The sequence below is a fragment of the Sapajus apella genome, unplaced genomic scaffold (assembly GCF_009761245.1).
Source record: "Sapajus apella isolate SASKATOON/1434 unplaced genomic scaffold, GSC_monkey_1.0 scaffold28, whole genome shotgun sequence".
Lineage (NCBI taxonomy): Eukaryota > Metazoa > Chordata > Mammalia > Primates > Cebidae > Sapajus > Sapajus apella.
The window spans coordinates 6,920,204-6,945,865 of NW_022436968.1; the positions used below are offsets into that span (position 1 = coordinate 6,920,204).

The 25,662-nt window shown below is 35.0% G+C and overlaps 1 protein-coding gene across 31 annotated transcripts in view; it reads right to left on the minus strand.

The window, feature by feature from the left end:
* The window catches only part of GULP1 (GULP PTB domain containing engulfment adaptor 1), a 287,119-nt gene that overhangs the window by 135,631 nt on the left and 125,826 nt on the right, over window positions 1-25,662 (minus strand). For 2 of the 31 annotated variants that reach the window (XM_032292689.1, XM_032292684.1), the window contains exon 1: window positions 8,876-10,442. The exons of the other annotated variants lie outside the window; for them this stretch is intronic. The gene's annotated coding sequence lies outside the window, so the exon portion shown is untranslated. Of the gene's footprint in view, window positions 1-8,875; window positions 10,443-25,662 lie in introns of those variants that run through there. 31 annotated transcript variants of the gene reach the window in all.

Below are 25,662 nucleotides of genomic sequence, written 5' to 3' on the forward strand. Positions count from 1 at the left end.
ATTATATACACTTAATATGTAAATATTATTTACTATAAATAATTGAGTGATCACATATATAAATATTATGATAAGAATAGTAATTAGACAACAAACATATGTAAAACTGAAAGAAAGTCCCTACTTTCTCATCAGGAAACATAATTATTTTCATCATGTTATGTAAATCTTAAATAACCTGGAATAGTGCCAGAAATATAGCACAAGATCACTAAAGTATCTTTCTCAATGGTGTTGGTGAGGATAATGTAAAAATATTTTGGACAATTTCTTCATATCATGTACATTATTGTCTTAGATATCATTAATTTGTATGTATTAATACGTAAACTGTAAGTTTGCAGCATTTGGTTAGATTTAAAATACATTAGCTGAAATCTAAATGTGTGCTATCAAAAGAGGAGAAGAAAAGAAGAAAATCAGAGCCAAGAACAGCTTTCTAAATATCTGAACGAAGTAAAAAATGAATAAACTCTATCAAGCCATTTGAACTATTGCTAAAACCTACCTCCTTTAAAGTTCAAGGAAAACCAATTTCTCACTGAATTTGCCAATAATGTGGCAATAATTCATTTTTGCCATAATCTCATACAATCCTTCCAATGCATTATTTCCAGGCATGATTCCAAGATGCTGAATCCCAGAGTAGCAATGGGAATTGCTTTACAATCTTTCCCATTAGCAGAAATGTATTTTCATTTGAAAAGTGCGCAGCAAAAATGTCTACTTTAAATTTTAGCTTTATCATTGTGCTCCATACCTTATACTGCACGCAACAACCCATGGAAGTAATGATATTTCACAATGCTCATGTCATCTGTATCCTGATACTTTTATAGCTGAGTTCCATAATGCTATCGCCAGAAGTATATTTACTACCTGATTAGTGTTAATTCTACACAATATCCTTAGTAAGCCAAATAAATAGATGTATTGGGGTTGCAGGCCAAAGCTGCAAATCACAGAAACTCAACTGGGGTAGGAAAGGAATACAAAGAAAAGTTGTATGGAAGACAAAACAAGAAAAAATAATAAAACAGAACCCACTGAAATACATTTCCTACCCCTGAGGTTAGCTTTAGTACTTGATAAGATAAATGAAAACAGAATTACTACAGGACTAACATATTTTTGAAAGATAAATACTCTGATTTTCTGCAAGGCTGGGGAAAATGGGATTAGAAAAGACAAATACTGAATTTAAGAATAACACATTTAGGTTCAGTAAACATCTACTATGTGCCTATTCTGTCCCAGGCTCTGCACATGTAGGCACTTTCACATATTTTCTGAGTTTGGCTGTTTTTCTTTGTTTGTTTGTTTTGTTTCTATAAAGGAATATCTGAAACTGGGTAATTTATAAAGAAAATAGGTGTTATCGGCTCATAGTTCTGCAGGCTGTCCAAGCATGGCACTGGCATCTTCTCAGCTTCCAGGGAGACCTCCAGGAGCTTTTACTCATGGCAGAAGGCAAAACAGGAGCAGGTATATCACATGGCCAGAGAAGGAGGAACAGGGGGAGGAGAGGTGCCACCTACTTTAAGCCACGGCATCTCATGAGAACTCATTTACTATCATTAGGACAGTCCCAAACCATGAAGAATCTACCCAGATGAGTCAAACACCTCCCATATCTCATGAGAACTCAGGCCTCACCTCTGAAATTGAGGATTATCTTTCAATTTGAGATCTGGGCAGAACAAATACCCAAACCATATCACATATATTCTCCTTTAATGCAGTCATTTTGTGAAGCAGGTAAAACAACTCCTATTTTATGGATGATGATGCATAGGTCCAATGTAAGTTCTAAATATATCCAAGATCATACAACTGGTAAGACACTGAATATCTGACTCCAGCTCTTCTAATGGCAAGTTCAGGAGATTTTAGCACTATATTAAAAATGCCATAAAAATTTGATTCTCATAATGTGTTTTCCAAAGGAAAATAATTTTGTTAAGTAAAATATTTATTTTACTATTTTTTTTACTGTTTTTAAACTGATTTATTCTTTTCTGTAACATGGAAAAATTATTTCTGGGATAATATCATAGAACAAAAGTTGAAGTAGCAAAAAAAAAAAAAAGAAATAATATGGATCCTGATGATTATAACAGTGTAGGACAAAGAATTTCACAAATATTTCCTAAAACTAGATATTATTAATAATTCTGCTTTTACACTTGCTGTCCATTATCTATCTAAACTTTATCAAACATTCTGAAATGCTTCTGATTTGCTCTTCTACCATCATAAGTGATCAAACTTCCATACATTCCACTATTTCAGAATCCAAACTATATTTCTGACTTTACCACCTTTGTTTGGACTCGGCACAGACTACGTGTTCTAATGTTTCAAATTATGTCTTCACTCTATGTGTCTGATTTTTGCTTTGACCAGAATGATCTCTATATTCCTACAGAAGCATCAATCACTGGTTTCATTTATGCTTTCTCTTGAAAACAATGGGTCTCAATTCTTTACCCCACAAAACTTATAGTGATCAATAATAAGAAAACAACACACATTTAGAGCATCATGCAGGCTATGAGTATGGAATAAAATAAAACCACCAGGTTCACAGAGTAGCTAAAATTCTTCATTTCAATCTCATTTGCAGGGAGCGCTGAAGAGTTAATATACTATATATTTGGCACCTAGTATCTGTATAGCAAAGCACACCAGTACTTTAAATATAGCATCTCATTTATTTCTCAAAATAATATTTTCAAAATGGTAGCAATACAATATGATTGCATCTGGACTAATGTAGCAGGATGACTGGCCAGCCCTGACCACCCTGGGCACATGTCCTCAGGGTCTCCTGAGGGCTGTGTCATGGGCCATGGTCACTCATGTTTGGCTCAGAATAAATCTCTTCAAATATTTTACAGAAGTTGACTCTTTCTGTTGACACTTCTAAAATATCACTCTTTACAATGAAAGTGACCAAAGCAACTTTTATTCCCAAATCTGTCAAATGTCTAGCAAGAAATACCAATATATCATTAAGTAAAACCATACTTCATTTAAGTTCAAACACTTATTTTCTTTGTATATAAATTAATATTTGCTGTTTTAAAGTCCTGCTTGATAAACATGTCAAAAACTGAAAGGATCCTAGTGTACATAAGAAACACTGGCACCGAAGCCATTTAAATCAGGCAAGTCATTTGTGGCAGAGAGAGACAATCCAGTAACCTAAATCCAGTCAGAACAGCAGAATCCAAATACAAAAACCCAAGAAGCAAAGTTGAACTCAAGAGTCTAGGAAGTTAGAATTGTGCCCAATGCAAAATTGTATGCTGCCACCTAAGGGTAGCTAAACTTGGATTCCATTTGTTTTTGTAAGGATACTTTGGAGATGCAAGTAAGAGGCTGAACAAAAGTGGTTCTGTAGCATCTTATTATCTCATTTTACAAGAAATCAGAAAGTCAGTGGTTCCAGGGTTGGTAAATACCTCAGCAAATAGCTATTGTCCAGAAGCCTAGTGTTTTCAATTCAGTTGTCCCATCCTCCACATGATGACTTTTGTCTTTAGGTTGTTCCACTGTCACAAGTTGGCTGTCTCTATTTAGCTAATCATACATAAATGCAGACAGAACAACATCTCATTTTATTACATGAAAAAAAACTGTCTAGAAGCTCCTGAGCAAAAATTGGTCTCATGATTAGATGATGAGCTCCCTCAAAAAACAGGAAATAAATATGGGTCATTTTAGCCTTTCTAGGAGATAGCAGACTCATTGACAAGAAAGGCTAGAGGAATGGCTGAAGAATGGGCAGGTAATAGTGTCTACCATATGTAAATCGGTGATCATAAACAAGTTTACAGACCTTAAATGATCAGTCCTTGCAACAGAGACTGAAGTTAAATCCTAAAGTTACCTCACATGCTCACGTTTTCTTTACTACCTTTCCCCAACCATCTATACAATATATCAGGAGATTAGAAAACCTGCTTCAATTCCTAGGATTAATAATAATCTAGAATGGTAAGAAAATAGCAGAATAATAGAACATGAATAAGATTTTAAAATATCATTTTCATTGCCAAACAACACTGTTCTAAATAACCCCCAAATCCAGGACTTCTACTAAAAACTAGTTGTGGACACTACTCATAATTTATTGACTGCTTATAATCTGTGAAGTACTGTGCTCATCTGGTATCATGACAGACCTGGAGAAGAGTCTATGGGGAGTGGTAGGAAATAAAAATAAATATAAGAGATAGGGTAATGTCTCAAACATGCCTTTTCCTTTGTTAACCCTATGCATTTTTCAAAAATATTTATTTTTATCAAAGCTATTGGTTGCAAGAGCACTTAGTATATGCTAATTTTTGCAGTAGACAGACAGTCCTTGCTTTAGTCACTCATAAGTCATTTGAGTCACCTGCCATTGCTGTCTCTGAATCTCTCTTCCAAAGAAATGCATGCTCTGTATGTCTTTCATGCTTTCAGTGTTTTTGTTTCTGTCCTTTTTAACAATTCCTCATTTTTTTTAATTGTAATTTTCATTTATCTAGGGACCTAGACAGATTGCAAGACAGAGTTAGCAAGCTGAGAAAGAAACCTAGAATTGAGAAAAGGTTGAGTGACATCAAACGTCAAGGTTTATGCATTTGGCACAGCAGGAAACATCTGAGAGCCTGGGATCCATGAACTAAGACTATGGAGATACTGAAAATTCAGTGTCTGCATAAACTAGGAACCTTTTCTTTCCCTCTTTGAAAATTATAATGTTATATTTTACAACTAATTTGACAGAAAATTAGAATATTAACATTAAAAAAATAGCAGGTGACAATCAGTTGAGTCTGCTTTAAAGTTTCTTCATATTCTCATAACATTAACATTCAAAGTCTACTATTTATTATACAAGATTCTAAAAACAAATATTTGGTAAGCCCATGTCACTCTCAATGTTAGGTGAAGGTGTAGGCTATTTTTAGTAAACTCTGTCTAAAACTTCACAGACAACATGGAGAGGATTTGCTGTCCTGAAATGCACAATATCAGAATTTCAATATAAAATGTACTGACCGCTTATAATCTAGAAAGTACTGAACTTGGCATTTTTCATCACACTAGCCCAGTTATTTGCTGAGGACTGGAGTGCACATAGAATATAGGAAATTACTATGATACAATGTGGGCATGGTTAACTGTCATGTGGCTGTAAGAGAAAGGAGTGGCCCAGAAGCTCAGGGTAAGCAGAAATCACTCTGGCTTACGGACGAGTCAGCTTTTCCAATTACATTTCAGGTAGAAAAAGTACTTTGACAGATAATGATATTAGATATTGATCAAGTAAAATGTGTTTTCTCAATATTAATCCTGCAGCAAAGACCAGTGTAGTATAATTTTTTTTTTAAATATTTAAATTGACAGATGAAATTGTATGTATTTATCATGTGCACCATAGTGTTTTGAAATATTTATATTGTGGGATCACTAAATCTAGCTACTTAACATATGAATTACTTCACATGGTTATCATGGTGAGAATGCTTTTGTATCCATAACTTTTCAAGAATACGGTATGTTATTAACTACAGTCATCATATTGTGCAACAGATTATTTGAACTTATTCCTCCTATTTAATTGAAATTCTGTATCGTTAGAGAGTAGCATATTTGAATAAGGGGATTTTACAAGGCAGGAAGATCAGCTAAAGGTATATGCAATAGTCTGGGGTGGAGATAATACAACTAAAGTGACAAAGAAAAGAAGATGCTAGAAACTGGCCATGAGTACTAGGAAAGAAAATAGGATGCCACCGTGGATTTTTAGAAATCTTTCCAAAAGTATATTTTTGGGATGGAAAAAAATATGCAATTGACTTTCCCTTTCTGAAGAAAAACAAATATGATTACAATTGCTACTCTTAATTGAAATATTTAAATTCCATCCTAAACTATAGTTAGAATTAGAAATTCATTTTTTTTCATTTAAGCTATTTATAAAATCAGTTTTTAGCAAACATTTTATGGAACTGTATACAGGTTTGCAATCTAAATTTCTCATAAACTGATAAAGTGCTGTTCTAGATGAGTAAAACTCCTTTTTAACTTTATGTTTTCTTGACTGCTTATGCTCAAGGATCAATCATTAAACTCTTCCTTTTTTTCTTATGGCAAAATAGTAGCCATTGTGTTGAATGTTGATTTAAATGCCATAGGAAGTCCTATTTAATGTCTACAATGTGATAGATGTGGCGTTAGATCAGACTTTAAACATTCAGAAGGCTTCACGAATCAGGAAGTAAAATAAGCATGTTAATCATGCCAGCTACAACACAATAGGGGCAGCAAGGCTTGTGGAAAACTAGAAGCACTGGTCCAATTTGAAGGCATTTGGCTAACCACTGTGCTAGCAGGTAGGTCAGGAAAGGGTGAAGCTTCCTGCTTTAGCTAAGTGTACCATATCTCTCTGGATACTTGGTAATTCTTATTTATATCTCTGGTGTATCTTCTCCTAAAGACCATTATACAAATTCAATAGGGTTTCAAACATGAATAGTTTTAACAGTTAAAACTATGAACAATTAAGGGATTTTTGTTGTTGCAGCTGTTTTCTCCTTCATAAGGCACCTGAATTTTCAGTCTCCTTAGACTGTTTACCCATCTGTATATTTTGTTTCCTTGATAACTCCTCTCTGGTACAAAGTTGAAAGACAGTCTGCTTTTCAGAGAGAGAAAGCTCTGATGGGGAAGCTGAGAGAAGGAACAGAATCTGATCTTCCAAATAAGATTCAAAGTCATGAATTTTATAGTGCCATTACTTAATTAGCTAAGCACATAAAAGCTACTTTGATTCAGCTGTGTCATATCATAAGATATTAACAGCTATTAGTTTTTACTATAAGCCAAGCACCATTCCATGCATTTTATAACTCAATTTTACAGATGAGGAAACAGAGTTGGATAAATTTGTCTAAAATGATTTAAGTAGTAAGGGGGATATTTGGGCCCAGACTCTCTAGTGCATGCTATTTTCCCAAAAGTATCTCAGCACTTACCTAGGAGCCAAAATTAAAACAAACTAAAAAAAAGACTTCTAGATAATTTAGATATTTCTCAAAAGTTTCTTAGAAAGCGCTTTTATTTTTTAAAATATAACATCTAAATGCCTTTATATTCAGAGAGCAAATTGGCTATCCATTATAACGACTTTATTAAATTCCCCCTCTTCATTTTGTAAACTGCTCAGAATGTAGCTATTAATGTTAATGACTTTGGATATGACTTGAAGATTCATATGCCCTAAATACACTTACTGGTTGTGACTACCAGTCATAAGTAAAGACCAAAATAACAACAAAAGGAACCACATTACCTTATGGGCAGAAAATTGTATTTGCACACTTGAGTTTCTATATATTATTCAAAAGCATCAAATGGAATAAAATTTATTTTGACCTTTATTATAAAATTAAAATGTCACTAAGCATTGTTTTAATTTCAAATGTGTCCATTGTTTTACTTTTCACTCAAATAATTTAACCCGTGTAATTATTCTTAGAATAATAATTTTACTGGTACTCTTAAAACAAAAGTACATTTCTATTCACTGACATTTGATATTTTTCACCCATTTTTTAAAGGCTATTTTTTAGGTTTTTGAAATCCACAGATCTTAAACTGTTAACACATCACTGCAAAGTCTAACTCAAAATGTATGTTTGGCCAGGAAACAGAAGCCATTTTATATCTGTTGCATTCTTTAACTCATAAAACTCTGTTGGTCAGGGCTCTAACAGATCCAAATATAGGAAGATCAATTCTAGCTCATGCAAGAAAGAGAGTTTCTACTGGCTCATTTAATCAAACCACAGCAGGTGCGAAGATCAGTGGTGGACCTCACTGGGCCTGGGCTCAAGGTAGACTGAAACACATCAAGCTTCTCTTTTCTCCATCTTGTGACTCAATCTTAATTTTATGAAGATAGGAAGATGTTCAGGCTCCCTCTTTTAGATATCTTTCTAGAAGATTCACTGTGGCTAGACATTTGAGCCTCAATGCAAACACCCCTTACAAAGGTTCCCAGACATCAGGTAATACAGCCCAAGTCTGAGCAGCAACAAGGTTGATAAGAGCCCTAGCTCTATGGAAAACAAACAGGAACACTGCTGGATTTGGAAAATGGCAAAGCTCAGTGGAAATCTCAGCTCTGAATTGTAGTGGGTGGTTTAGGTTAAATATTAACCCTCCTCAGCCTCAGCTTCCTAAACTCTACAGATCACAATAAACATTTACTTTTCCAACACGATTCAATGAAAAGCATGTAAAGGGTGTGTAGAAAGCCTGGTATATGGTTTCAACTTATATGTGCTGGGAGACTTGAAAATAAGAGGAAACTTGTGGTTTCCTCTAAGCAGATGGATTCTGAAAGGACCAAACACAAGGGCAAGTATTTTGGAAATATTAAAGCACTATGTAGATATTAGGTATATTATATTCACCTCCAAACACTGACTTGTGAAGTTTATCCACCACAAATTGGACCAGTGCTATCTACCTGGCCCAGGAGAGCTTAGGATGCTATTCTAAAGCCTTTGCCTTCTAATATGCAAACCAAACCAGGATAGGAACCACGACCTACATCTCATTTGCCCCACTCCTCCTCCTACAATTCCTAGTACCATTCTGAGCAGAGAATAAAGGCATACATCCGAAGAATGACTAAGATTTATTCCATCATCTTGATATTGACAGAAAAAAATTTTCCCAATATAGCAGTGGAATCTCATCCTCTTTTCTACGAAAAATATTACATATAATAAAGTATTGAGGAATGAAGTATATTATGGTTCTGCTTTCAAGCTGATAACAAACAACTAGCCTTGGATGTTTTAAGTACCTTCTGTTTATTGCAAAAATAATATGACTGAGGCAGGAGAAACCCTTGAATCTTGGAGGTGGAGGTTGCAGTGAGCCAAGATAGCGCCACTGTACTCCAGCCTGGGCAACAAACCAAGACTCTGTCTCAAAAAATAATAACATGAAATGGCTAGTGAAAACTATAGTTAGTAAAAATGTGTAGCCATAACACAAACAATGTAAGCAGTATATTAAAGACAGGAGTTATTTCAAAGTTGAAATACTACTATATCAAAATGAACGTTTGCATGAGTGTGATCCTTCCCAAAATTCATTAATGCCCTATGTAACCTTGAAGATTAAGGTACTCCCCTTTTGTAACTTTTAAAATAGGTATGTTTTAGACCACCTGGCTTTGATCTTAATTTTAGAATGGAACCTTTCTACAGTTAAGTTCAGCACTTGAATGACGTGTGAAAGAAGCTTTAATTCTCTGCCCTCAATCTGATGCAAAATGATTGCTACAGCTTCCAAACAATAAATTTGTTTTTAGGTAATGAACACTGTGAATCATGCTTCTTTATCTGATCTGGCTGTTAGAAATATTAAACCCACATTTGTGGCCCAATTTTTGCAAATGTGATACAGCTCCAGCATATGCATTTCATAATACACCAGCTCTTTTTAGCTTTACTTTTTAAAAAATGTATCTCCTCTCTGTTATTTCCTTAATTTTGAATTCTTTAGATGTTTTGGTTGTACTGTATTTTGGAAAAATATAGGATATGCATAAATGAGTACGTTTTAAATGATTTCCCCTTTCCGTTGTCTAGTACTACTTGATGTAAGGCAGTCTCATTTAATTATGATTTTCCTGCATCTCCTTATTCATAAAAAGTGATCAATATAGGTTGTCTCTGATATTTTACTTTCCACTTTGATTTTTTTCATGATAAAAGGCATATTACAAATTTTGAGAAATAGAGAGATATAGGAAGATAAAATTAAAGCACACTCCCCACAGTTTAACTGGTGTTCCCCTCACCACATCGCGCAGTTACCTCCCACCACCAGACCCATGTCCTGACCACTGATAGCAATTTGGTGTATAATATTACAGAACACACACACACACATACATATACACATACCAGTAGCATGTGTGTATATGTGTACACACATGCATAGTCTTTTACTCACATCTCACATTTTTAAAGGCCAATTACCATTCCATTGTCTGGATACATTATAATTTATTTAATCAATTAATAGATATTCAGGGATTGGAGATATAGAGGGAACGGTGTGAATGACATTCTTATACATATATAGGTCTTTCTCTGCTTATGCATTTTGGTAGAACTTTTTTTCCTTCTAACTTTAATTTGCAACCAGACAGGAATTTAGAAAATAAAGACGATTAAAATGCCATACAAAATGAAAACTTGTGCTTTAAGGTTTCTTCATTTGTAAAATTCATCTGTTTTAAATTTTAATCTTTATGAAATGCATCCCTTTCCAACTCCAGTGGCTTTTGCTTCCTCTGAATTTACTTTTCTCTGGAATGTTGAGATTATTGTTATGGTAATATACAAATGATTATATAATCATTAATAATTTATTAGTCATATATTATATATTTAATATAATTATTAAAAGAATTATATAATGCACCACATATATAATATATGTAATCTATCTATCTATCACACTCTTGATATGGCTTCATGATGACAGGCTTTGAGGTTGGGGATGGGACCTGCATTAGTGATACTACTAGTGCATGCCTGGTGGGGTTTTAGAAGATGAAACGCAAGTGCAAGCGGGGGCTGAAATGCATTTGCACAACTGCTTTTTAATTCTGTTTGTCCTGGATAAGATTTTATATTAATCTTAGTGGGTTTCTCGAACCACTCTAGAAGTATATACTAGAACTCCCATCACTGTATTTTTATTTTTTATGTAGTTTTTTTAACTTTTAATTTAGGTTTACGGTACATGTGCAGGTTTGTTATATCAGTAAAGTCATGTTACAGGGGTTTGTTTTACAGATTATTTCATCACCCAGATGCTAAGCATAGTACCTAACAGGTATTTTTCTGATCCTCTCCCTCCTCCCACTCTCTACCCCTAAGTAGGCCCTGGTGTCTGTTGTTCCCCTCTTTGTGTCATGAGTTATCATCATCTTGCTTCTACTTATAAGTGACATTATATGGTATTTGGTTTTCTGTTCCTAAGTTAGTTTGCTAAAAGTAACAGCCTCCAGTTCCACCCATACTCCCGCAAAAGACATGATCTTCTTTTTTATGACTGCATAATATTCCATGGTGTACATATACCATATTTTCTTTATCCAATCTGTCATTGATGGGCATTTAGGATGAGTCCATGTCTTTGTTACTGTGAATAGTGCTGCAATGAACATTCACATGCATGTGTCTTTATGGTAGAATGATTTATATTACTTTGGGTGTATACTCAGTAATGGGGTTGCAGGGTTGAATGCTAGTTCTGCTTTTAGCTCTTTGAAGAATCACCACACTGCTTTCCAGTAAGTTAGTAAATTTTCTTCCAGAAAGTTGGGAAGAATAGTAATACTGTCACAATTCATTCTTATTTTTGAAAAGCACCTCTTACCAAAAACCCCACCAGGTATGCACTAGTAGTATCACCTATTCATTAATTAATAACTTATTAAATCCTGTGATACTATGTATTTTGGGGAATCGAAGCAAGCAGAACCTTAATTTGAAGAGATGGCAGTTCACAGGAAAATATTTTCTATGTACACACATACAAATAAGAAGAATGAAAGTATCAAAAGAGACATGTAGATAAAGTAATATTAAAGTAGAGAAGATAATTCCATCTGAGAGGGACACTGAAAGTAAGCCTTGAAGAAATCACCTCTTCCTTTTTCCTTTCCTTCTTCCCTACTGTCCTTCTTTTATTCCTTTCTTCCTTCCTCCCTTTCACAAATACTTATTAAGCATCTTCTCTGTTTCCAGGCATTGATCTGAGTGCTGGGAGATAGTAGTGAAGAAGACAGACAAACTCCCTGCTCTCATGCAGATAACATTCGGGTGGGGGGAAGGAGGCAGTGATAAAATAAATATATAACAGTTTTAATCAGTGAAAAAAAAACACTGTAAGAAATAAGGCAGAGTAAAAGGTTACAAAGTGATACGGCTGGGCATAATTTTAGATCTGAGGGTGGTTGGATGGTAGATAAGAAAGATAATTTGAATTTTGAGTAAAGATTTGAGTGAAGTGAATCAGTAAGTAAAGGAGATTTGTGACAAGACGAAGAGGAAAACACAGCCTGGTATTTTTAAAAATTGTAATGAAGCTGCATGCAGCAGTATGCAGGTAACAGGAAAGTAGTAGGAAGCAGCCAAAAGGACCAGATCCTGGAGGGCCCTGTAAACACAGTAAGGAGTGTGGATTCTGTCCCAAGTATAATAGGAAGACATTAGATTTGAGCAAGAGGTGATATGATCGTTTTGTTTAAAAATATGATTATGACAATTAAATGGAAAATAGACCATCGGAGAGGAGAGGAGTGGAGTGCAGTGCAAGAGTGGAAGCAAGGAGGCCAAGTAGGAGGCCTGGTGAAATGAGAACTGAAGGTAGTTTGGTCTAGGGTATTGACAGTGTAGAAATAACAAAGGGTGAGATTTTGCATATATTTTGAAGGTGAAACCAATAAATCTCACTAATGGATGGACTGTGGGATGCAGATATGAGAGGAGGTGAGACATTAGTGATGATCCCTGGACTCATGGGGAGAGTGAGTAGAAGTAAACCTGGGTGGCGGAAGAGGGGAAAACTGTGAGTCAAGACTTCTCTTCTGGACACTTGTAACACAGTTATATTCTAGTTCTATGCTTGAATATCACTTTTGATCTAGGGAAGAAAAAAAAACTTTTGTTTAAAAACACAATTTTTTGGCTGAGTGCAGTGGCTCACACCTGTAATCCCAGCACTTTGGGAGGTCGAGGTGGGTGTATCACAAGGTCAGGAGATCAAAACCATCCTGGCTAACATGGTGAAACCCCATCTCTACTAAAGATACAAAAAAAAAAAAAAAAATAGCCGGGTGTAGTGACACACGCCTGTAATCCTAGCAACTCAGGAGGTTGAGGCAGGACAATCACTTGAACCCAGGAGGCGGAGGTTGCAGTGAGCTGAGATTGCACCACTGCACTCCAGCCTGGGCGACAGAGCGAGACTTTTCAATATATATATACACGCATACACACACACACACACACACACACACACACACACACATATATATATATAATGTGTATATATATATGTATATATATATTATTATTATTATTTTTAAAAGACCCCAGTATCTGTTCTTTCCTTCATACTTGAGGGCTGGTTCCAACTAGAACAAAGAAAGAAGCTATGTAGAAATGCAGCTTGACCACATTTTTCTTTTCTCCAACCACAAAAACCAGGGAGTACGACATCTTAACATGCATTGTGCTTAATTCTCATATTGCTTTAATCCCTTCCTGACCTAGTCTATGATAGTGCATTTTCATTTTACAAATGGAAAAATAAAAGTAAAATCGTGGTAATGTTTAAAAAGAATAAAGTCACTGTTAAAGCTAGAAAGATTATATAATTGATTTGATTTAACAATGTACATATTGGACATATTTAGGTTGACAAGATCTGATTTATAGGTTGCCTAAAATAAATATATTTCCATATTATTATTCAAATTATTGAGTTTTTTGTGGTTTTCTACTGCATATGATTTTTTTACATTCATCAAGTGACAGTACGAATTGTTAATATGTAAATATTTAGCTTCCAACATCAAAATGTATTTTCCTTACATTTAAATCATTTTATTTTCTTGAAGTAACAAAATATTTGCATTAAAGGTCATTAAATATAATGGTTATAAAATGATAACAAAGAAAATAATAAGAAATGAACAAATAAATTGATAAATAATTTTAAATCCTTTACTGGAGGGGGAGGGCAAAGGGAGATAATAAATACATCATGACAACCAGAAAGTATATATGTTTTAACTGGTGATCTAAAGACATAGTTTCATGTACATCTGGGTGATTAATGTATCTTACATTATTATATGTGATTTTGTTTCATAAGATATACTAGTAGCTGACTTTTCTTTGATGTTAGAACTACTGACGATTGTTTTGAAGAATACATTTTCTTCAAATCTCATTTTCTAAAAAGTATTTTATGCTGATGTAACTTACAAGTCCAAGTACTTTGATTGCCAAACAAATACTGAAGCCAAAGTGGGAAAAGAAATGCTTTTTCACCTCTAAATAGAACAAACAGATGATCGCAGTGTATAATCAATTCTAACTTCAGCTTGGTATGTACAACTGCCAATTAGATCGTTTGAGCTCTGAATTTTAAAGAATCCTAAAGAGCATTTGCAAACAGAAGGAAACAATTTAGATTTTAATACTCTTCATTCCTTGGAAACAAAATATAACCTGGAAAGCAAGTTTTGCATTTCTATGAAAGATTCAGGAACATTTCTTCATGATATTCATCCTATCAGTAAACAAATATTAACAAATAATATGAAAAGCATAATGTGATAGTTTTCACATACTAAAAACAACGATATATTAGAAAAGTTGTACCAGAACTGGTATGGTAAAGCTAACAAAAGAAGATAAAACCACAGTGGATAATGCTGTGTTCCAGGTAAGTGAAAACACATGTTAGTTTATTACAGAACAGTTACATTTTATTGTTTTTATTTATGTGCCAAGTGCAAAAGATCTATGGATAGAAATGGAGACATATAGTACCTATTAAAGTAGTTCACTACCTAAAAAGTGGTTTCTAAAATGTTTTCTTCATGAAGACTATTATGTAAAAAATGAGCACATGCCCCAAAATATGTACAAATTAATATATACTTACAAAACACATATTATACTCAATTTAAAACTGTATGTATAAACTACCTTTAAAATTAGTTCATATGTTATGAAATTTACCTGATAATACAAACCAAAAGGTAAGCAATAAAAAATAATTTTTAATACAAATTTTAGTCTCTCTTTCTCCTTGAATTTCCTGTAGGGATCCATGTTTGCCAGTTTAGAAATCAAGTGTAAAAGAATATAGATAATAAAATGTACTAGTTGCTATAATGGAAACATGAGCCGGTTTCTATAATGAGAGCTTAGGAGATTCAGCTAAATCAGTGAGGAATATAATTTTAAATTAAAATGATGAGGGACTGAGGGCCTATACTTTGATATAGGAATATCATACCTATGATGCTGTAGTCTTGTGTTACTATTGTATATTACTTCCTGTTAAACTATGTTAATATACAAAACTTTAATTAAAGGATTTTAGGGAAAGATAATCATGGTGGCTAGTTTGAGAATTCCTCCACAAAGATAATACAGCTAGGATAGCAAAATAACAAAAACAAAAACAGGAACAAAATCTACAACAAAACTAGGTGACAAGCTGTGATGGATGGAATTTTTAAATGGATCCCAGGATTCTTGCCTTCCTGGTGTACACACCCGGTGTAATCTCTCCCCTTGAGGGTGGAAAGAACCTTTGCGTATAATGGAATATCACAGCCATGATTACCTTAAGTTACATGGTAAAGATGGAGAGGTTTTGTAGATGTAATTAAGGTCTCAAAACAGTTGATTTTGAGTTAAACAAAAAAGAAATTAACGTGAGTAGACCTGGCTTAATCAAGTGAGATTCATTAAAAGAAGGACTGGGCATTATTAAAGAAAAGAAAGAGATTCTTCTGGCCTTGTGGAAGGAAACAGACATGTTATGAACTGCCTGTGGAGAAAATCCATTCTTTCCCTAAAATTAGAGACTCCAAAAAGTACAGCTTTTGTCTCTCCTTTAAGGACTCTGACAGCTGCCATGAATTGCACAGCTGCATGCAAAGAAATAAATTCCAACAACCTGAGCGATCTCTGAAGCAGATCCTTCTCTAATAGAGGCCACAGATGAGAATAGAGCACAGAAAACGCCTTTATTTCAGCCGGACGATACCTTCCAACAAGGATATAGGTGTGGTAAGTCTGTTGGACTTCGACACACGAAAATTGTGAGGTAATAAATGGCTGTAATTTTAAGCGGCCAAGTGTATTATGTGGCATATAATTTGTTATAAGACATAGAAAATTAATGAAGAAGCTACCTTAAGGATTCTCAAATTGGAATTGAGTGAGGGAAAGCCATTAATAGCCAGAAAACACTCATGGTATCAGCATCAGTCTTGGAGAAAATAAAAGATACCAAAAGCCCATTTAACATAGCAAAATAGCCAATAGGTTGTCAATGAGATCAGCAGTAATTGAGAGGGCATTTTCTATGCCAATTCACTGGCAAGGTTTGTGTTTGTTGTTCAGATAAAAAATAGTTGGAACAATCTGAATCCTATGAATTCCCAAAAGCTACTTTTCAGAACAAAGTCTCACATTAAAGATAAACTTTGGAAATAAAAAACAACCAAGACAAATTGGAATAAGAGTAATTGAAGAACAAGTCTAGAAAAACATTGAGAAGAAGACAAGGCCAGGATAAATGTGAAAGTATGAAGCTGTATTTTTATGTATAAAAACCACCAGAATAGGGAGTTTTAAAATTATAAAGATAGAAAAGAAATTGTAAGCCACTACCTTTGTTTAAAATTCTAGAAAGCCTAATCTCAGGTCAAAAATTAAAAATGAATAAAACATTGTGTTCACATCTTATGTAAAGTTGTAATAAGATTATAAAAGAAAATAAGGAGAAAACAACCTACCTACCGGCAATGAAAGCATGCAAAAAAAAGAACTGTCAACAAATCAGATTGAAACTCTAGCCTAATTTTTTTAAATGAGCTAAAGCAATTAAGAAAACAATAGAAGATATGAAAAAACAATGAAAATTAGAAAAACTCAGAAATAGGGTGATAAAACTCAGGAAATTTAAAATTAAGGAAAGTAAGTAATTTCCAAAAGGAAAAATGAATCCAAAAGAATGCAAACAAAATGGGTAGCACTATAAAAACCAAAAATAAAAACATAAAAAATGTTTTAACTAAAAAAAGTAAAGAAAGTGATACAAATGATTCAAAAGGGTGTCACAAATATGAAAGTTAGGAAAAAAAACCCAACATACAAGAAGACTCCTTAAAGAAGAAAACCAAAACAAGAGGCAGAATGGATACTAAAATTAAAAATTAAAAAATACTTTAAGTTAAAAACATGTACATATGAAGAGTACGTTGTAAACTTGGGCAAAGTCACCATAAAAACCAAGAAGGAAACATAATCTACCCTAATTCTAGCAAAATTTTAAAATAACAACAACAAATAAAAAGCAAAGAAAAAGAACTTTGAGAATGTAGGAAAAAACTCCAAGGCATTTATAAAGGAGAAAAAAAACAGACTGTAATCAAATTTTGACATCACTGACAGCAAATGCTTTATGGCAGAATACAATTGAAGGAATAAAAATAAAAGGTAATTTTAGATCACACAAGTAACTCTGAAATATGAAGGTGCAAATCAACTGTTTTCTGCATGTGAGGCTAAGGAAATATTATCCAATCAGCTCTTCCTATACTATCATCTTCAGGCATCCAAACTATCTGGAAAAACAGTGACATAATGCTATTATCTTCACTAGAAATTTCCAATTAAAAAAAAAAAGGAATATTATGCCCTAACTCTAAGACTCCATTGTTTACCCACAGTGGAAAAAAAAAAAAAAAGATACAGCGTAGAGAGGACAAGGACTGAGGCCGGTCTTCTTTAAATTGTTTTGTAAATTGAACTTTGGAAAAACGTATTTTTTTGCTAAATTATAAAGCAAAATTAAATCAAGGGTCACATGTTATCAGGACCTCCTGAGACTGTGTTGTAAGCCGTGGTCACTTATATTGGGCTCAGAATAAATCTCTTTAAATACTTCACAGGGTTTGGTTTCTTTCATCGGCATTAATTGGCACCCAACAGGTAGCCTCAGAGAAAACTCAGGACCTGCTAAAGGAATCACCTGAACTCAGAACCACTGAAAGCCCCCTGACTTGGAAATTCTCCTCTGATAGAACTGGTTAGTTGTTTTGAGCCCTGGATCTCTCACTTGGTCGACAGTCCTTTAGTTTATTCTGAGCTGGTTTTTTTCCTGAGAAGTTTTCGGGATCATATTTTTAGTTTATATGTGCATTCTAAAGGATCTTCTCCATTGTCTTTTTTCTCATAATAAATTTCAATTCGCTCATCTTTGCATTAGCTCAAGAAACCAGAGTGCCGTTTGCATAAACAAGTGAGAGACTGAGCTTCTCAGCTCCACTACCCTGAAATCTAGACTATAGTTCAGTCCTTCCCTTAAAGAAAAACAAATATATAAACAAATCACTTACAAATGAAGAAAGACAAAGAGAATGACCCCCTTTGGAGCAACCAATTTGGTTTTTTGGCACCTCTCCTTGTAAGTATTTGTGTAAATGGGAAAGTTCAAAGGCATGCTGGATTTTCTAGTACTTCATCTGGTTCTGGTCTATTCTTGTGCATATTTTACAATATAGAGTCTTCAAAGCTAAGTTCTCTGTTTCTCTATTTTCTTTTTCTACCTGCTTTAAATCTGCCATTTGTTTTCTACTAGTGTCAAGATAAAACTCACTCTTTGGATCTTTCTTTTTCTTTATTTTTCTTTTGTAAGCTGATGAGTTTCTATTGCTATCTAATAGCTGGAGTTCTGAAGTAAAAGCAATAGGATGTTTGTGTGTATGTGTGTTTAGACATGTTTACATATAGGGACATCTGTTTTGTGAATTGTTTTGGCCACAAGGTACCAAATTGACTTGAAAATAGAGTACTCAAAAATTACATAAATAAACTCAAATATTTTTCAAGTTTATGTGATTTAAGTAATAAGTTGACTTTTAAATTACTGTTAAATTTAGGCATGTCTTCAGAATTGTCAACATTTTGTCTGAATTTATTGATCAAGTAGTTTTATATTTACCTCTGCTAGATATTATGAGATGTCCAGTTTTGACATGAAGCTTACAAAACTATAAACCTAATGCAAAGCAGAATTATATTTGTGTAATTTTTTATAACTAAGATATTTAGTATTGTTGGTTTAATGATTACAGTGAAATCCTGAGTTAATACCAAAACAATTTAAAAACCATATATTTAAACTGAAGGTTCTTACTTGGGTAAATACCTGATAGTCACAGACTAAAAACAAAAATGTTTAACAGAAAAATAACTTTAAATAATTTCTAGCTTTGTCTAACATCTCAGTTTTCATAAGTAATCTAGGTAAACTATTAAAAATAAATTAATTAGGTAAATGTTACAGGATAAATGCTTATAAATGACCTTGTCATGTTATTTAAAATCTTAAATTGTAGTAAATTAAATAATACAAACTCAATAAATGTCTGTGTAATTTCCAATTTTAAAAAACATATAGGAAACTATTTTTTCTTAAAAAGTTTATGAAATGATTCTCATCTATAAAATGCTGAAGTGCTGAAGCGACAGACAATTCAAGATTTCTGCTTTATAGGTTTTCACAAAAATGTAAGGTTAGTACAAGTATAAAAATTCTAGTTTTTATATAATTTGGCTTATCACATATGCCAAAACAAGATGTGCTTTGTATAAAAAAAAAATATAATAGAGACATGAAACTGTGCTCTTTTTAAAAGGAAAATAATTTTTATCTAATTCAAAGTTCATTTTAATATTATTTATGAAACAAATTTAAAAGAAACCAGTAAGAGAAAAGGTGTGAAGAAACTACATATATAAAGAGGCATTTCTGACAAGAAAGGTTAAAAAGAATAATATTGTATGATAAATTTTTGTTCTAACATAAAATTACTGGTTATTTAAGGCAGATGGATATTTACTACAAAATAGAAAGTATGAGCATGTTGTAAATGGTTTTTGCAAGTCATGATAAGGTTCACAAAAACAGAATTAATAAAAGAAATTTTTTATGTGATTAAGTTGGCTATAAGTAAAAGAGATTTATAATAGTCTTTCTAGAGATTAAGCTTTTACATTAAAATATGCTAATATATAACTAAAGGATTGATTAGAGCAAGATTTCCTAAAGTATTGATTTACTCTACATGAAATTGTGGGTTTTAAATTTTTAATTCCATAATCTGTTTGTTTTTTAAATTTCTCAGATTGATAATTTAAAAGTTCAATTTTGGTACCCTGCTGCTTTCAGCTCTCCACCCTTTGAGAAGACCAGAGATGCTAACTCTCTTCTTTACCATTTTTTTCTTTCACACATCCATTCATTGAAGCTCCATCTTTTGTTGGCTCCTATAACACATTTTTTCTCCCTCTAGTTCTACATCTGTTGTTGTAGCCTGATGCTAAAACATTTTTATCCTGAAGGTTTTAAAAAGACACTATTTTCCTCCAGTATAACTTAATTCTGGCTTTTCTTAATACACTTAGTGGCCAGAGGCCCTCTACAGATTGGCTGAAAAATCAATATAAAAGCTCAAAAAAGACAGAATGGTTGAAGGGAAGCTATGCAGATTTGTTTGGTGTATATATGGGGGAGTTTTCAGAAGAAAGACCAAAGATACAGGGTAAATTGTCAATTTTATACTTTCAACAAAGTATGGAAAGACATGTGAAAATATGATTTTAAAAATGGTATAATTTAATGCTACTAGACTGTGTGGGAAAAAACCAGCAAGGCCTGTCTGTCTGTATAGATTCTTCTTAATGTCCTTGAGTAAGCACTTCCTTCTTTCTGGGTATGAGGGTGTTATAATCTACAGTCCAACAAAAAAATCAGAGAATTTTTTATGGCTGGTTCTTACAGAGAAAAGTGAGGAAAAAATTAAGGTAATATATTTAGGTTGTATTGCTGGCTCTGATGAAAAGGAGTTTTGGTTTCTAGGATCCATGTGGAGGAAGAAAGATTCCAGTTTGTATGGGCAGCCTCATGGGAAACTGGAGCTGAGTGACAGAAGGGCAGAAGGCCAAAAACTTTTATATCTGAAGCTGCTTCTGAGGCTTCCATTGTGGTGTATTGTTTTCTGAGCCCAAACATATGTCTAAAGTGTTCAGTATAACCAGGCAACTTCTCATGTTGTTGCTAAGAGTCAAATATTCTCCTGCAGAAGCGCTCTATGACAGAGTGTTCACTCAACCCTGGGCATACTCTTCCTGTCTGATTAAGTCACATTCTCTTTTCATCAAGTTTAACTTTCAGGTTATCTGAAGGAGTTTCCCATAAGAAAAAACAATCACATTGCAGGCTCTTCCTTATCTTTTTTTGACAACTTGCTTTAGAAATAAAGATTTTGCAATAATTCCTGTTGTTTTTACTAGGTTTTTAAAACTGCCTTAAGAAAACTAAATTTTGAAAGAGGTAAGTTTTTACATCCACATAAGTTTTTATATCATTTTTGAAGCCTTTTTTATCACATTGGATAAATGAATAACTGTTAATTTACAGTGACCTATGATTCTGTTTTAATAAAATGTTTTGGAGCTTTTAACATCTTTGACAAACATTTTCAAAATTGAACACTAAATTAAGTATCTAACTTAGACCTATTGCTTGGGGCTTATCAAAACTATAAAAATTAATCACTGCAAGGTTGAAGAATGTTTTTAAAGCTTCCAATTAAGTCAAAAATTCCAGTCTTACCTGCTCCAGCAAAATGACTAGACATCATTTAAAAAGCTCTCTCCAGTCCCAGGATGTTTATCAAATATTGCTAACTAAACTGTGCTGTTAAGTTGTAAGGCTTTGACTCCTGGGTACATTTAATTTGTCTGAAAAAGAGTACTGAATCCTACTGAATTGGGGTGTGTGTGTGTGTGTGTGTGTGTGTGTCTGTGTGTGTGTGTGTGTGTGTGTGTGTTTTAAGACAGTCTTGCTCTGTTGACCAGATGGAAGTGCAGTGGCATGATCTCAGCTCATGGCAACCTCTGCCAACTGGGTTCAAGAGATTCTCATGCCTCAGCCTCCTAAGGAGCTAAGACTACAAGCATGCACCACCATGCCTGGCTATTTATTTGTATTTTAGTAGAGACAGGGTGTAACATGTTGGCCCCTCAAGTGACCCACCTACCTTGGTTTCTCAAACAGCTGGGACTACAGGCATGAGCCATCACACCTGACCCAAATCCTACTGAATCTTAAACATCAACACTGGTATCTGGCACCAAATTCAAGTTAACTAAAGCCTCATCTTCAGACTTGGGAGCAGATGACAGTCAATATAAACTGCCTTCATGTGATACAGGACCAGGCCTGTATACAAAAGCATAAATACTCATTTAGTAATGTTTCCACCATCTAAATTAATATAATTTGTTCTTTGCCTTAATTCTAAATAATTTAAATGTTAGCTACTTGAGAATTTTCTTTTCCTGTCATCATTAGAGATAGGCAGTGCTTATCTTTTGTTTAAAGTTTTACTAATTCTTTGTTTTGTTTCCCAATTTTTTTTTTGAAAAAAAAAATTTTTTTTAAGGTACTTAGGGCTTACAAAATTGAGTAAAACCACAAAGATTACTTTTCTCTCTGAATTAGTTCATTCTCATATTGCTACAGAGAAATACCTGAGACTGGATAATTTGTAAAACAATGAGGTTAAATTGGCTTGTGGTTCCCTAGGCTTTTTAGAAAGCATGGCAGCATCTGCTTGGCTTCTGGGGAGGCCTCAAAAAACATACAATTGAGGGACGTTAACTTCTCTTCCCGGGTCCACAAGAGACATGGTTTCAAGGGCAAGAACTTCCCAGTGCCATACCACCATCCACCTCCCCATCTGGGAACCTAGAGTTCTTTATCTAACTTTCCCGTGTGTGGGCTAGATAAAATTCCAGGTGAGCGTCTTTTGTTCAGAAAGCCTGCCAAATGCTCTGGAAGGAGGGTCTCTGTTGTGGGCCCAAGCAACCAATCTGGGATCAGAGTCAAAGATCAATCATTCCAGAGGAAGTTTGAAATAACTCCTCTCACTGGATGGGAACATGAATGGGACAGGAATAACTTCAAAGTTAAAACTTCACTACCCCTTACCTGTGCAGACTCCTTTTCCGGATCCCCTCCCATGGCAACGTAGGATCTCTCCCTCTTTACCTGCATGGATTTCCCTCTCTGGGATCCCCTCCCACAACAGCGTGAGAGCTCTCTCTACTTCTCTCTCTTTCTCTGCCTAATAAATCGCTCTCTGCAAAACTCTTTGGGTCCATCATATTTATATGAATGGTAAGCCCACCTCACCTCTAGGGCCCCTTCCCCCATTCCTGGGGCAGTAGAGGCCAAGAACCTGGGACACATGGTTATACAATCATGGCAGAAATCAAACAGGGAGCCTCCACTTTACATGTCCAAAGCAGGAGGAAGAGAGAGAAGAGTGAGATGCCATATATATACATATATATATATTTATTTATTATTATTATTTTTTTTTGAGACGGAGTTTCACTCTTGTTTCCCAGGCTGGAGTGCAATGGCGCGATCTCGGCTCACCACAACCTCCGCCTCCTGGGTTCAGGCAATTCTCCTGCCTCAGCCTTCTGAGTAGCTGGGATTACAGGTGGCTCACGCCTGTAATCCCAGCACTTTGGGAGGCCAAGGTGGGTGGATCACGAGGTCAAGAGATCGAGACCATCCTGGTCAACACGGTGAAACCCCGTCTCTACTAAAACTACAAAAAATTAGCTGGCCATATATTTTTAAACAACCAGCTCTTGTGAGAAATCTATCATGATAACAGCACTAGGGAGATGATATTAAACCATGAGACACCACCCCCATAATCCATTCACCTCCCACCATGCCCTTGCTACAGTATTGGAAATTATAATTCAACATGAGGTTTGGGCAGGGACATACATCTCAATCATATCATTCAGTCCCTGACCCCTACAAAATATCATGTTCTTCTCACATTGCAAAATACAATCATACCTTCCCAACAGTTCCCTAGAGTCTTAACTCATTCCAGCATTATTAAAAGTCCAAAATCCAAAATCTCATCTGAGACAAGATAAATGCCTTCCACATAGGTGCCTGTAAAATCAAAAGCAAGTTAATTCCTTCCAAGATATAACAGAGATACAGCATTGAGTAAATACTCCCATTCCAAAAGAAAGAAATTGATCATAAGAAAGAGTACACAGGCCTCACACAAGTCTGAAACCCAGCAGGGCAGTCATTAAACCTTTGACTATGTATTCCACATCCAGGGCTCCAACCATACATTTCCCTTCCCTAGTATAGGTTCTCCATGAGGGTTCCACCAGTGCAGCAGGTTTCTGCCTGGACATCCAGTCTCTTCCATACATCCTCTGAAATCAAGGCAGAGGCTCCCAAGCCTCAACTCTTAAACTCTATACACCTGCTGGCTTAACATCATGAGAAACCACCAAGGCTTATGGCACCCTCTGAAGCAATGACCCATGCAGTCCTTGGGCCCCCTAGAGCCATAGCTAGATCTGGAGCACCCGAGATGTGGGGAGCACTGTCCCAAGGCTGTGCAGGGCAACAGGGCCCTGGGCCTGGCCCATTAAACCATTCAGTTCTTCTAGGCCTGTGATGGCAGGGGCTGCACAAATGACTCTGAAATGACTTCAAAGCATTTTTCCCACTGTCTTGGCTAATATCATTTGCCTTCATTTTAGTTATGCAAATCTTCCAAGCCTGCAAGCTTAGAGAGCACATGGGCTGGGCTGCAAATCTTCTAAGCCGTTAATCTCTGTTTCCTTTTAAATATAAGTTCCAGTTCTATATCATTTCTTTGCTCACATCATTTCTTTGATACAGGCTAGTAGAAACATCCAGGTTAGAGTTTGAATATTTTGCTCCTTAAAAATTTCATTCACCAGATACTATGAATCATCACTCACAAATTCAAAGTTCTACAGTTCCCTAGCACAGAGGCACAATCTAACCAAGTTCTTTCCTAACCCATAACAAAAGTGACCTTTGCTCCAATTCCCAATAAGTTCCTCATTTCCATCTAGACTTCCATAGCTTGGACTTCACTGTTCATATCACTATCAGCATTTTGGTCACAACAATTTGATAAGTCTCTCAAAAGTTCCAAGTTTTCCCTCATCCTCCTGTCTTCATCTGAGTCCTCCATATTCTTCTAACCTCTGCCCGTGGCCCAGTTCCAAAGTTACTTCCACATTTTCAGGTATTTATATAGCAATGCTCCACTCTTCAGTACCAATTTTTATTGGAATTCACTTGGGGTGGTTGGTAAAATATTACAGAAAATATTTAGGGAAACTTACATATTATAGTCTCAAATCTTTTGGAAGGCCGAAAGGTTTTATTGGGGCAGGCCAAAGGCAGCCGGCTGGTCCATTAGCATCGGAGAAAGATAGAGACAATCCCTTTGTCTCCACTCTGTTTCCTCATGTTAATTTTGTATTCGGTGGCCTCAGAGAAGATCAAAGGGAAACTATCTGTTCATAGAATTTACGCTGAGCCCTGGAACCCAAAGCTTTTATCAGTTGTAAAATCATTCTTTTAACCATGTTAATTATTCACAGGTGTGTTAACACAGAACCTCTGTTATAACTAAAAGCATGGATGGACAGAGGATCTTGGTTGATTGGCTGCCTTTCACCCTCTGAAAGCAGCCAACAGCCATTCCTAGCCCACTTGTATCACTGTAATGGTGTGAGAGTGCATTCTTTCATCCTTCATTGAGTCAGTCAGGGTCTACAGGTCAGACTTCCGCAGGTGGTGAGCGATATCTCAAATTTTCTGTATTAGTCTGTTCTCACATTGCTATAAAGAAATGCCTACACTTTG